Source organism: Podarcis cretensis (genome assembly GCF_951804945.1).
Source record: "Podarcis cretensis genome assembly, chromosome: 4".
NCBI lineage: Eukaryota > Metazoa > Chordata > Lepidosauria > Squamata > Lacertidae > Podarcis > Podarcis cretensis.
Genome location: NC_137173.1, coordinates 30,687,884 through 30,698,986, shown reverse-complemented (window position 1 = coordinate 30,698,986; position 11,103 = coordinate 30,687,884).

Below are 11,103 nucleotides of genomic sequence, written 5' to 3'. Positions count from 1 at the left end.
CAGCCACCATTTAGTCAGCCATTTAAGCATGAAAAGGGAAATGAAAACTTTATTTTTGAAAAACCTCTTGTCATGGTTATTTAAATACCTTTATGAGCCCGCCCATAATCTGCTTAGGACTTATTTGCTTTGAAAGACTGAATTGGCAGAGAGCTAAGACAGGCTTTGTGGTTGTGGCCCAGTGTACTGAAACACATTAACTAGGCAAACCTGCCTCATCTCCTCTCTTCAGACTATAGTAGAGAGATGTAAAGCATTTTTATTTACTAGCTTTGTATTAGTTAGATGTTTCTAGTCAGGGTTGAGTGTCTTATTTCTTTGCTCCCAGTGTGGTATTTAAACATTGTGTAATTCATTTTTTAAAAAGTCATAAGGTTGGATGTGCACATAAAGCAGTTTGTATTAGATGGGTGAAATATAAGCTCTTGAACTAAATAAACAGTCCCTGAAAGAATCGGTGCAGAATAGTTCACAATGGGCTTCGGAATATTGAAGAAGTGAACTTATGCTATTCCAGACTTCAAATGCAAAGTCAAAACCTGTGCCACTTGAAGTATGCTGTGAATGTTCAGTTCAGATCATTTTAATAGCATGCTGTGTGTGATGGCTGCCACCTTCCTTGTTGCTAAAGATTGAACTGAGCTTCAGAGCTAAAAGTATGATGTAAAGAGTCTCTTAAAGTTATAGCCGTAAAAGAGACACATCAGCCATGATTCAATCAGAGAACTATATATATGATTAAAAGGCACTGTGCTGAAGGATATTATGGGGTTCCATGCATCTCTTTCTATAAACAGTGTGCTTCCAGTTGCCAGTGCTTAAATAGTTCATGCTCAGATGAGGTGTAGCTCTGAATACTAGATGTAGGGGAACGTTAACAAAGAGGAAATAGATATCACCATCCATACTGTGCCTGTGAGCTTTCTAGAGCAGGGCTTCCCCAAGTGTGGTTCATGGACCATCCACAAGCTACGTTCTGGTTGTTCACAGTGGTGACTCTGCAGAGCAGTGCAGTTACTTTGTGCAAATAATGGCATGGGCAGATGGGTGTGGCTGGGTGCAAAGAACAATGAGGGCAGAAGCTGCTCCTGCAATATCTTTTATCTGGAAATTGTTCCACTGTAAGGAGTTGGGCAACTCTGCTCCTGATAGTCTGCAGTTCACTAGTATTTACATGTTGAAGGAAATAGCTAGTGTTTCCATGTGATAAGGAAACGTCCGTTGTTTTCTGATCTGTGTGCAATTAAAATGCAGTTTATCATCATTGCCCTTCTTTCTTCCAGCTTGTGTGCATTACAAAACAGTGTTTTTGCAAGACCAGACACATCACTTAATCTCTGTGAGTTCAATGTTTGTCGTGCGTATAAGTGGGGAAAGCAAAGGTGCAAGAAGCAGTAAAAGTGGGGGCAAAGGGAATGTTTGTTTATTTAGAAACACATTCCTTAGTCTTCAACCTCTTTGAGTGACTAACATAGGTGGGGGTTTAAGTAAACAATAGCGTAATACAGGCACATCCAACTCCCAAGAGACTGTGATCTACTCCCAATATAAAATAACTGGCAGTGATCTACCCATTGTCATTGGAAGGAGGAGGAGCGTGCATTTCTTAGAAGGGATTGCCCAGAGTTGTTGAGATTTTTTTTGGGGGGGGGACAGAGTTGCTTACCTTTTTGGGGGGGGATGGCGATCTACCTGTTGATCACGGCCAACCGGTCGGACATCGCTGGCGTAATGTATTACATTCTTCATTACATTATCTTTCCATTGATATATAATTTTATGGTATTACTCAAAAATAAAGTGGTGTCATGAGCCATCAAACCTCGGAAATATACTTTCCCCAAAAGGTTTCCATAATTTTGGCCACTAGTGTATGATGGATCACACCTATCCTCATGAAACACACAGTAGCTATTAGGTGGTAACTTTCCCCCAGAAACAAACAAACAAACAAACAAACAAACAAACAAACAAACGCCCATTCCAGAGAACCGTTCGCACAGATCTCCTGAATTACACTTCAACTGTTTCCTGAATGTTCACTTGCCATTGTTTCACTTTGAAATAATCTGTCAGAGGCCCTTATTTATAGAGTGTTAGCTCATTCAAGCTAGGGATGGCCAATGTGGTAGCCATTCTAAGTTTCTTTATCTGAAGGTTTTCCACTAAGCATGACTCGTTTTTGAGGGTGCACATGCATGGGAACATATGTAAGAATTGATCAGAGAAGCCAGCAAGCAGGGGAAATGCATGACTTTTGGTGAAATTTATGACATCAGCTGCCTTCATGGTGTGACATCCAAAGGGGGGGGGGGGAGAACAACTCAGTGGAAAGCCAAGAGGAGAACTCTTTAAATATTTGAAGGCTAATAAGTTAAATGCTAATTGAGAGCCACAATGGTTTCCTCCCCAAGACAGATCACAATTAACATTTAATTTGTTATAAAACATTAAAAAATGCGAAATATCCGAGGGCAGTGAAAATGTCACCCCTTCAAAATTGTCTCTGGACAATGTGTCAAGAGATAAGAGGTCATGACAATAGTGGCAGGTGACTTGCAGAAGTAATCTTGGCAGCATTTTCCATTCAGGGCAGAACTTTGCCCATGGTTGACTAATGCATTAAAAGTGTGAAAAGAGCAGTTCGTGGTTAAATCCATCTGTTGACAGGAAGCAAACAAATCATTTCAGTATTACAGTAGCATTAGTCTGTGTCATAGGAGTAACATTCGTCCCAGCAGATCACATTTGAAAATTGGTGAATGTTCAAACTTGTTTTCTGTTCATTATTATTAAACTTATTATCTGTCCTTAACATCTGGTCCCAGGGCAAGTTACAACCATTTAAAATTCAACTTTTTAAAACAACAACAACTTACAATCGCGGGAATAAGATGGGGTGTCCTGTAAACATATCATAAATATGTGTAATGATTTCTATCTATGTATAGGGTGTTAGGGAGGGATATGTTGTGGAGGATACATTGTGCTCCTTTTGGGGTAGTTTGTCTACCTTTGCACTCATCTCTCACCTGTGACTTGACTCCTACAAGCTGTAAGCATGTGACAGTTGCCACACCTAGGGAAATAACTTCAATTGGCTGGCTAAACCTGGTGAGGGTAGCCAATGGGTGTCAAACCATTGGTGACTTAGGGACTTCCCCTACATGCAAAGACAAGCTCCAGTGGATTGAGTGGATGAGACCAGTAGTGGGCCCAATGGTCAAGAAGGCATGTGCTGTAGAGGGAAATGAGGGGCAGATGGGGTTGTCGACCTGGGAATTTACCCCATCTAGGAGGACGAAAACTCTGACCCTAAAACTCCACTACCTTGTGGCTATACTCATCTGTGAGAAAGGCTTTGGAAGTAAACCCCATGGAAAAATCTATACCCTCTGCCTTGTGGGACATCTTTGGGGCTAAGGAGTAAACCCTACACAAATCCAGAGTGGAGTCCCTAAGATGGTTGGATGGTACCTTGTACACCTCCTTCCAGCAACTTCTGTGGCCAAACTGAAGCTCTGCTTTCCTTTGAATGAGGCCACATCAATGAGGCCAAGAGAGGGGTCTTGTCATCTGGGCAGCCCGGACCTCCATGCACACTGCCTGGGCTTGCACCCTAGGGAGGACATTTCAGTGCTGAAAACACAGAAGTTTGACATCTCTTGAGACAGATAGGTGCCAACAACTGTCAGCATCGCCCTTGAGCCAGTGTCACCAACTGGACTCATGCACTTCAACCCCGACTGGGCTAGGCGAGCTGGGTAGCACTTCCAGAGACCACCAGGTCAAAGTGCTGTGGACTCACAGCTTAGAGTTGTGAGCACCGGATTCACTTCCACAATACAGTCGTCGCACAGCAGAGTATAGCAGAGTCTGGCAGTGTATACACGACTCGGAGAGCAGCTCTGTAGAATATCTCCTTTTATTCTATAATTACAACTATAATACAAAACTATATACAGAGCTAAATAGGTCTAAGCATAAATGAATGCTGCACTGAGTGTCTGCAGCTGCTCTTAGCAGCAACCTTATCTCTACACACGATCTCTAACACTCAGTCTCTCTCTCTCTCTCTGACACACTGACTGACTGACTGACTTGGTGCTGGAGCTGAATAAGTAGAAAGCAGAACACTGCTCCTCCTCTCTGGAGAATCAGCAGACTCGTCAGTAGATTCTTGGATATGGGAGGGGTGAAATCTCCTCAACAACAGTATAGCTATATTTGATATTTTGAATCACTATGAGTTTGTATTGAACTGTATTAATTGTCTGATGAATCTGTTGTGAGTGTTTGCCTTTATTTATATACTAGTGTGATTTTGATTTTATTAAAGTGGTTGTAATGTTCATTACTTTGTCATGCTATTGTTACTGTGAGGTGCTTTGAGCTCAACATTTCTTGGTGGAAAAGTGGATCCCTAACTAACAGGATCAGTGGTCAGGGATGATGGGAATTGTAGCCCAAAACATCAGGAAGGCCAAAGGTGCGGGTGCCTGTATTAAATCCTATAATGGTGGCAACTATGTAATGCAGGACCCAGATGTACCTTTGTGGGTTGGTATGTCCACAAACCAGGAGATTTCACAGAGAATGCCCTCACCTGGACCACCACTACCACCCAAAAAACTTCTGAGTGTGGTGCAACTAACAAGAGGGTCTACTCTGTTTATCTTAACACCTGAGAAGGTAAGGAAGGAGGCAGTTTACAGAAAGATTATTCATATATTTTACAATGTAGCAGAAACACAAATTAATTGAAGGAACAGAAAGCTGCAGTAAGCCATGCATGAATTTCACGGTGCTCTGTACTGAATTCGTTTTTCTCTCTCTCTCTCTTTAATGGAACAATAGGCTATTTCTAATGCATTGGTTCCACTTTGGAAACACACGATTTGTAACTCAAAAGTCCACTGAGGAATTATCATCAGGAGAATTCGAGAAGCATCGCTTACATGTGACAGAATTCAAAATATGTAAGCGTTGATTCTGGTCCCAATATATTCAGATCAAGAAGCTGGCGTTAGGACTCACCCCTTGACGAACATACTGGAGACAAAACTGACAATGGCGTGGCCATGTTTTGTGCTGTATTATACCTTTTCTAATAGCTGTATGTTTTCAGAAAAGTAATGTAAAATACTGATCAGCCCTCTGACATATAAGACTGGGGAAGGGCTGTAGTTTGCATGCCAAAAGTTCCAGGGTCAATCCTGAGTATCTCCACACAGAGCTGCGAAATACCCCAGCTTTAAACCCTGGAGAAGTGATCTCCACCTGTGTAGACAATATTGAGCTAGATGTACCAATGGTCTGTCTCTGTATAAGAAAACTTCCTGTATGCCTAATATAAGCACTTGGAAATGAAAGGGGCCGTTGCTTAGAAGAGCCTTTGTCTTGTGGGTGCATTTGGATGCTGTTAAACTTAAGAGTCAAGTGGATTTCTGCCATAAATACTTGGTGTTCACAAAAGAGTGATCACAAAAGAGTGTGTCTGTTTATTTTTAGGAATTAGGTGCATGCATATAACTGGGAAGGCTAGTGAACAATGAATTCTCCACATAGTTTACCCATGAGCTATTCCTGCTGGATTGTGTTCACAGAAACATTAAGTCTTTGAAGCAACATTTCCACATTTCCACATGGGTGCATGCAGTGCTTTCTTTTCTGGGGGAACGTAGGGGTACGTATACCCCTAAAAATTTTGTGAATCTTTTTGTGACTAAGCCACTTCTGGCGAACCAGAGCAGTGCACGGAAACGCCGTTTACCTTCCCGCTGGAGCTGTACCTATTTATCTACTTGCACTTTGACGTGCTTTCGACTGCTAGGTTGGCAGGAGCAGGGACCGAGCAATGGGAGCTCACTCCGTCGCGGGGATTCGAACTGCTGACATTCTGATCAGCAAGTCCTAGGCTCTGTGGTTTAACCCACAGCGCCACCCACGTCCCTAGACTGATAGCTATAGTCTTGTATACATTAACCTTTTTACGCTCTTTCACTCTTGTATAATGTTCCTAACCCTTCTTTTAGACGTTCTTAGCTTCTTCTGGATTCTAATAGGCTTTTATATATACTTTCTGTTTTAACTACTTTTAGTTTTTTTAAAAAGAAATTAAGATTTTAAATGATTGTACCCCTCCCTCATTATGCTGGTCTACAACCGTAATAAAGATTTGTTGTTATTTTATTTTATTTATGTGGGAGGTTCATGTGTCATGGGGAAAGGGTGGAGAATGATGTCTGTAAGCAAGTGACCTGGGAAATAGTTCTGAAACTGACCACAAGTTGGTAGTGCATAAAACTCAGAGGCTTCCAAGCACAAGCTGTGATTCTCTCCCTCTCTCTCCCCACCCCCCACCCCAGACTGTGTACAGTTTTCCACTTTGAATTGTGCTGATGGATAAGAACACTTAATACTGGGAAATGAAAAAATTCTCCATTGCCCCGGCATTAATTTGCAGGCACTCCATTTGACAAAGGCAGTGGAGCTGGGGTGGAGGGGAAGGGAGGAGTATGATACGCCAAGGAATATGGCCTTGAGTTAGAAAGCACTTTGCAGATTGCTAAGTGTTACCATAAGAGGGTGAAGAATGATTTTAAAGAGGAAGCGAGCAGCAGAATAAGTGAACTCCATAGAAATGATGAACCTATTTACAAATTAATATAATAGCCTGTTTACTAAGTACTGTCTGTACTGTCACTGCTCTGACAATAGTGAAGGGCTTTTATGTGTGGGAGTGGGTGTAAATATGAGTCGTGTTACAAAAGCCAGCTTTTGGTAAACAAATAGCAAATGATTAAGATATACATCTGTGAAACCATAACACAGTAGTAAGTAAACCACAAAACTGTCTGTCTATCTGCAGTGTCTAATATAAAAGAAAACAGTATTTTCATTAAAAAAAAACCAAACAGGGATAAACCACAATTTACAGAGGTCTTGAAGTAAGGCACCACGACCCAGAAGACCCTGTTCTTCATTACTATCCACCTCACTTCAGAAGGTGGGCATTATCTGAATAAAACTTTGGAAGAAGATCTTAAAGGTCAGGCAATATTTTAGGCACCCTGGACTCAAGCCATTTAGGTATTTAAAGGTCAAGGCCAGCACAGTGAGCTGTGTTCAGAAACACAATTGTGTTGCACATGCAAGAGCTCTTCTGTACATTCTTTATTAGTACAGTCAAACACTGGTTCCCAAACACCTCTGTTATCATACGTTTCAGCTCCCAAATGCCGAAAACCTGGAAATAAGTATTCCAGTTTTCTAACATTTTTTGGAAGCCAAACGTCCAACATGGCTTCCACTTGAGTGCAAGAGGCTCTTGCAGGTAATTGGAAGCCGCACCTCAGTTGTCGAACATTTCAAAAGCCAAACTGGCTTCCGGAATGGATTACATTCAACAACCAAAATTTGGCTGTAGTCATGGGCTTGCTGCTGAATTTTGCACCAGCCGTAATTCTGAAGCGCTCTTCAAAAGTAGTTGTACCTACTCCCTGGAACTACAACTCCCATTGTGTCCAGACAGGAGATGTTGTAATCCAACATCTGGGGACTTACTGTATTTTTCGCCCCATAGGACACACCGGCCCATAGAACGCACCAAGTTTTTTTGGGGGGGAAATAAAGAAAAAAAATTGTATTTCCCCCCCAGGCGCTTGTGGGGCCGCCCGCCTGCAGACCAGGACGCGCTGCGCCTCCCAACTGTCCCCGGAGCTTGCGGGGCAGGCAGCGGGGAGAAGCGCTCTTCTCCACGCCGCCCGCCTGCAGATCAGGTCCGGGGACAGCAGGAGGACGCGCTGCACCTCCCCGCTGTCCCCGGAGCTTGCGGGGCTGGCAGCGGGGAGAAGAGCTCTTCTCCCCTCTGCCCGCTTGCAGACCAGGTCCGGGGACAGTGGGAAGACGCGCTGCGCCTCCCCGCTATCCACAGAGCTTGCGGGGCTGGCGGCCGGGAGAAGCACGCGTCTCCCCGCCGTCAGCCTCCAAACCACATCGGGAGACAGCGGGATGGCGGCGTTCCACCTCCCCGCTGTCCCCCAACCTTGTGGGACTGGCGCTGCGGTGCGCACCAACCCCTCTCGCTCTCCAGGCTTCAGCGAAAGCCTGCATTCACCCCATAGGACGCACACGCATTTCCCCTTCATTTTTGGAGGGGAAAAAGTGCATCCTATAGGGCAAAAAATACAGTAAGTTTGTGGAAAGCTGTTCTAGAGAGATAAAAGTTACCCAGGGCCAATATTTTTTAAGGTCATTGGTGCAAACAATCCCAAATCTCACGTGTGCTTGAATTTATACTGGCATTTGCTGTAGTATTTATATCCACAGGTGCCCATAATTTGGACTCCTTTGCTTGTATTCCTCAGTGAAATATTCCTTGCAATATTTTAATGTACTTTACAGAGCTGGACCATTACAGCTGGACCATAAAGAAGGCTGGTCGCCGAAGAATTGATGCTTTTGAATTATGGTGCTGGAGGAGCCTCTTGAGAGTCCCATGGACTGCAAGAAGATCAAACGTATCCATTCTTCAGGAAATCAGCCCTGAGTGCTCACTGGAAGGACAGATCCTGAAGCTGAAACTCCAATACTTTGGCCACTTCATGAGAAGAGAAGACTCCCTGGAAAAGACCCTGATGTTGGGAAAGATGGAGGGCACAAGGAGAAGGGGACGACAGAGGACAAGATGGTTGGACAGTGTTCTCGAAGCTACAAGCATGAGTTTGACCAAACTGTGGGAGGCAGTGGAAGACAGAAGTGCCTGGCGTGCTCTGGTCCACTGGGTCACGAGGAGTTGGACACAACTAAACGACTAAACAACAACAAAACAACTTTACAGAGGGACACATGTGAGTATACATTTTTGCAATAAACCCTGCTGGAGCAGACACTGAGAATAGTACCTCTTCAGTGAGGAACAATTCCCATGTGATGTCTGTATTCCAAGGTTTCATGTGGAACAATGGAAGCACAAAATTGCCCTCCCTGCATTCTTCTAGAAGAGCACCTTTTCTGGAATTGAGCTGTTGAAAGGGCACCCCTATGCAGGGAAAAGGGGTCTCCGCACAGTTCCCATAACTTCAAATTACATCAGCTGACCTTAGTGCAATGCTACCCAGGCACTCAGCATTTCTTTTCAGGAACGAAGAATAAATATTTCCAGCAAGTGCTCTTAACAGGAGTTTGTTTGCCAAGTGATGTTACCTCCTGACTTGCTTACGAGAAAGCATCTTTGTTGTTTAAATGGGAAAGCTGCTAAAAAGAGCTTGCAATCTCTTTCTCTCTGCCTCATCTCATTCATAACCCATCATAGGGCCAGCGCAAGCTGCCTGCTAGTGACAGCTGCTCCTCCTTACCCACCCTTTTGTAGCTGGAAGTAGTACCTGCCCGTGCACCACCTTACTGGATTATTTGCCGTGAGAAGTTGACCAATATTCCATGTCACTCATGCATCTTTGCCAGATGTTCCTTTGTGAAAACCGGTACCCCTAACAGCCTGTACACTGAGCTAAACAGGCCCATAGTTTTGAGCCTCCGAGGTTCCCAACTTGACTGACTTCATAGCATTGTAACGCCTTCCTTCTCTCTGCATTCTCCCTTGGGATTAATCAGGGAAGGAGAAGGTGCAGTAATGAGAGGGAAATGTAGCACCGAAGCAAAAGCACATAACAGAAATAATGTCAGCCAACAGAAGGGTTGTAGCTCAGAGCAGAGCCAAAGGTCCCAGGTTCAATGCCTGGTGTCTCCATGTAGGTCTGGGACATTACTGGACTGAATGCACAGGAACTGTGACTCGGTATGAGGCCGCTACCTATGTGCCTAGAACTCAACGGTAGGGGAGGTGAACAACCTCACAATTCAATGGAAAAGATTTTTCCTCCTTCCCATCAAGCACTATTGCTGACATAAAGGTCTGAATGGGCTGTTCAGAAGGATGAGCGGATGAAATGTCATTAAATTCTTTGCCCAGTGAACAAAATATATAAATTGTGGCAATGCTTTGTTGTTCCTCTCTTTCAGCAGTGGGTATTAGTGTCATACAATTAATACTTAAGTGAAGTACAGAAGTGCTGGAGCACTGAGATCATGAAGTGCCCTGCTTTGATGTCTGAATGAGGAAAGTTAACAAATGAAAGCAATTGAGTAAACTTTGCTGGAGGGGCAAACTTGATTTCAAGTAATTATCCAAGCCTGATCTTGGCATTTAGATTTGCTTGAGACCCAACCTTAATCAGAAGAAAACAACTGTCTAGGGGTAATAAAGCAGAGCCAGTGTCTAATCTGTGCTGAGAAGCAGTAAGAGACATAGAGCTGGCTCCAGAGGCATCCTTTCATGAGGGGAAGGGCTCCTACTGTTCACGGGGAGGATGAAGTCAATGCCAAATTCATGCAGAAGCTAAGAAAGCTACAGTTTAAGGCATCAGGTTATGTAAAGGTAAAGGGACCCCTGACCATTAGGTCCAGTCGTGGCCGACTCTGGGGTTGCGGCGCTCATCTTGCTTTATTGGCCAAGGGAGCCGGCGTACAGCTTCCAGGTCATGTGGCCAGCATGACTAAGCCACTTCTGGCAAACCAGAGCAGCGCACGGAAACGCCATTTACCTTCCCGCCGGAGTGGTACCTATTTATCTACTTGCACTCTGACATGCTTTTGAACTGCTAGGTTGGCAGGAGCTGGGACTGAGCAACGGGAGCTCACCCCATCGCGGGGATTCGAACCAACAACCTTCTGATCGGCAAGCCCTAGGCTCTGTGGTTTAACCCACAGCGAGGGGTCTCTAAAAACTCTTTTCTACAAATTTAGAAACCAGACAACTTTATAGCTTATCATTTGTTGACATGAAGTTTTTGCAGGTGTCAAGAGTCAAGGTGGCAAGACTCATAGCTGAGTGGGAAGGCCATAGATAAGCGGTTGGAGCATCTGTTTTGTATGTAAAGATCCTGGGTTCAATTCCTGGCGTCTCCAGACATGAATGGGAGAGATTGTGGTCTGGAACCCTGGAGAGCCACTGCCAGTCAATATAGAGAGGACTGAGAAGTGAAACTATTTTGAGAGTAACATCAGGGGGAAAATAGAGCACCTCATAGAACACATATTTTT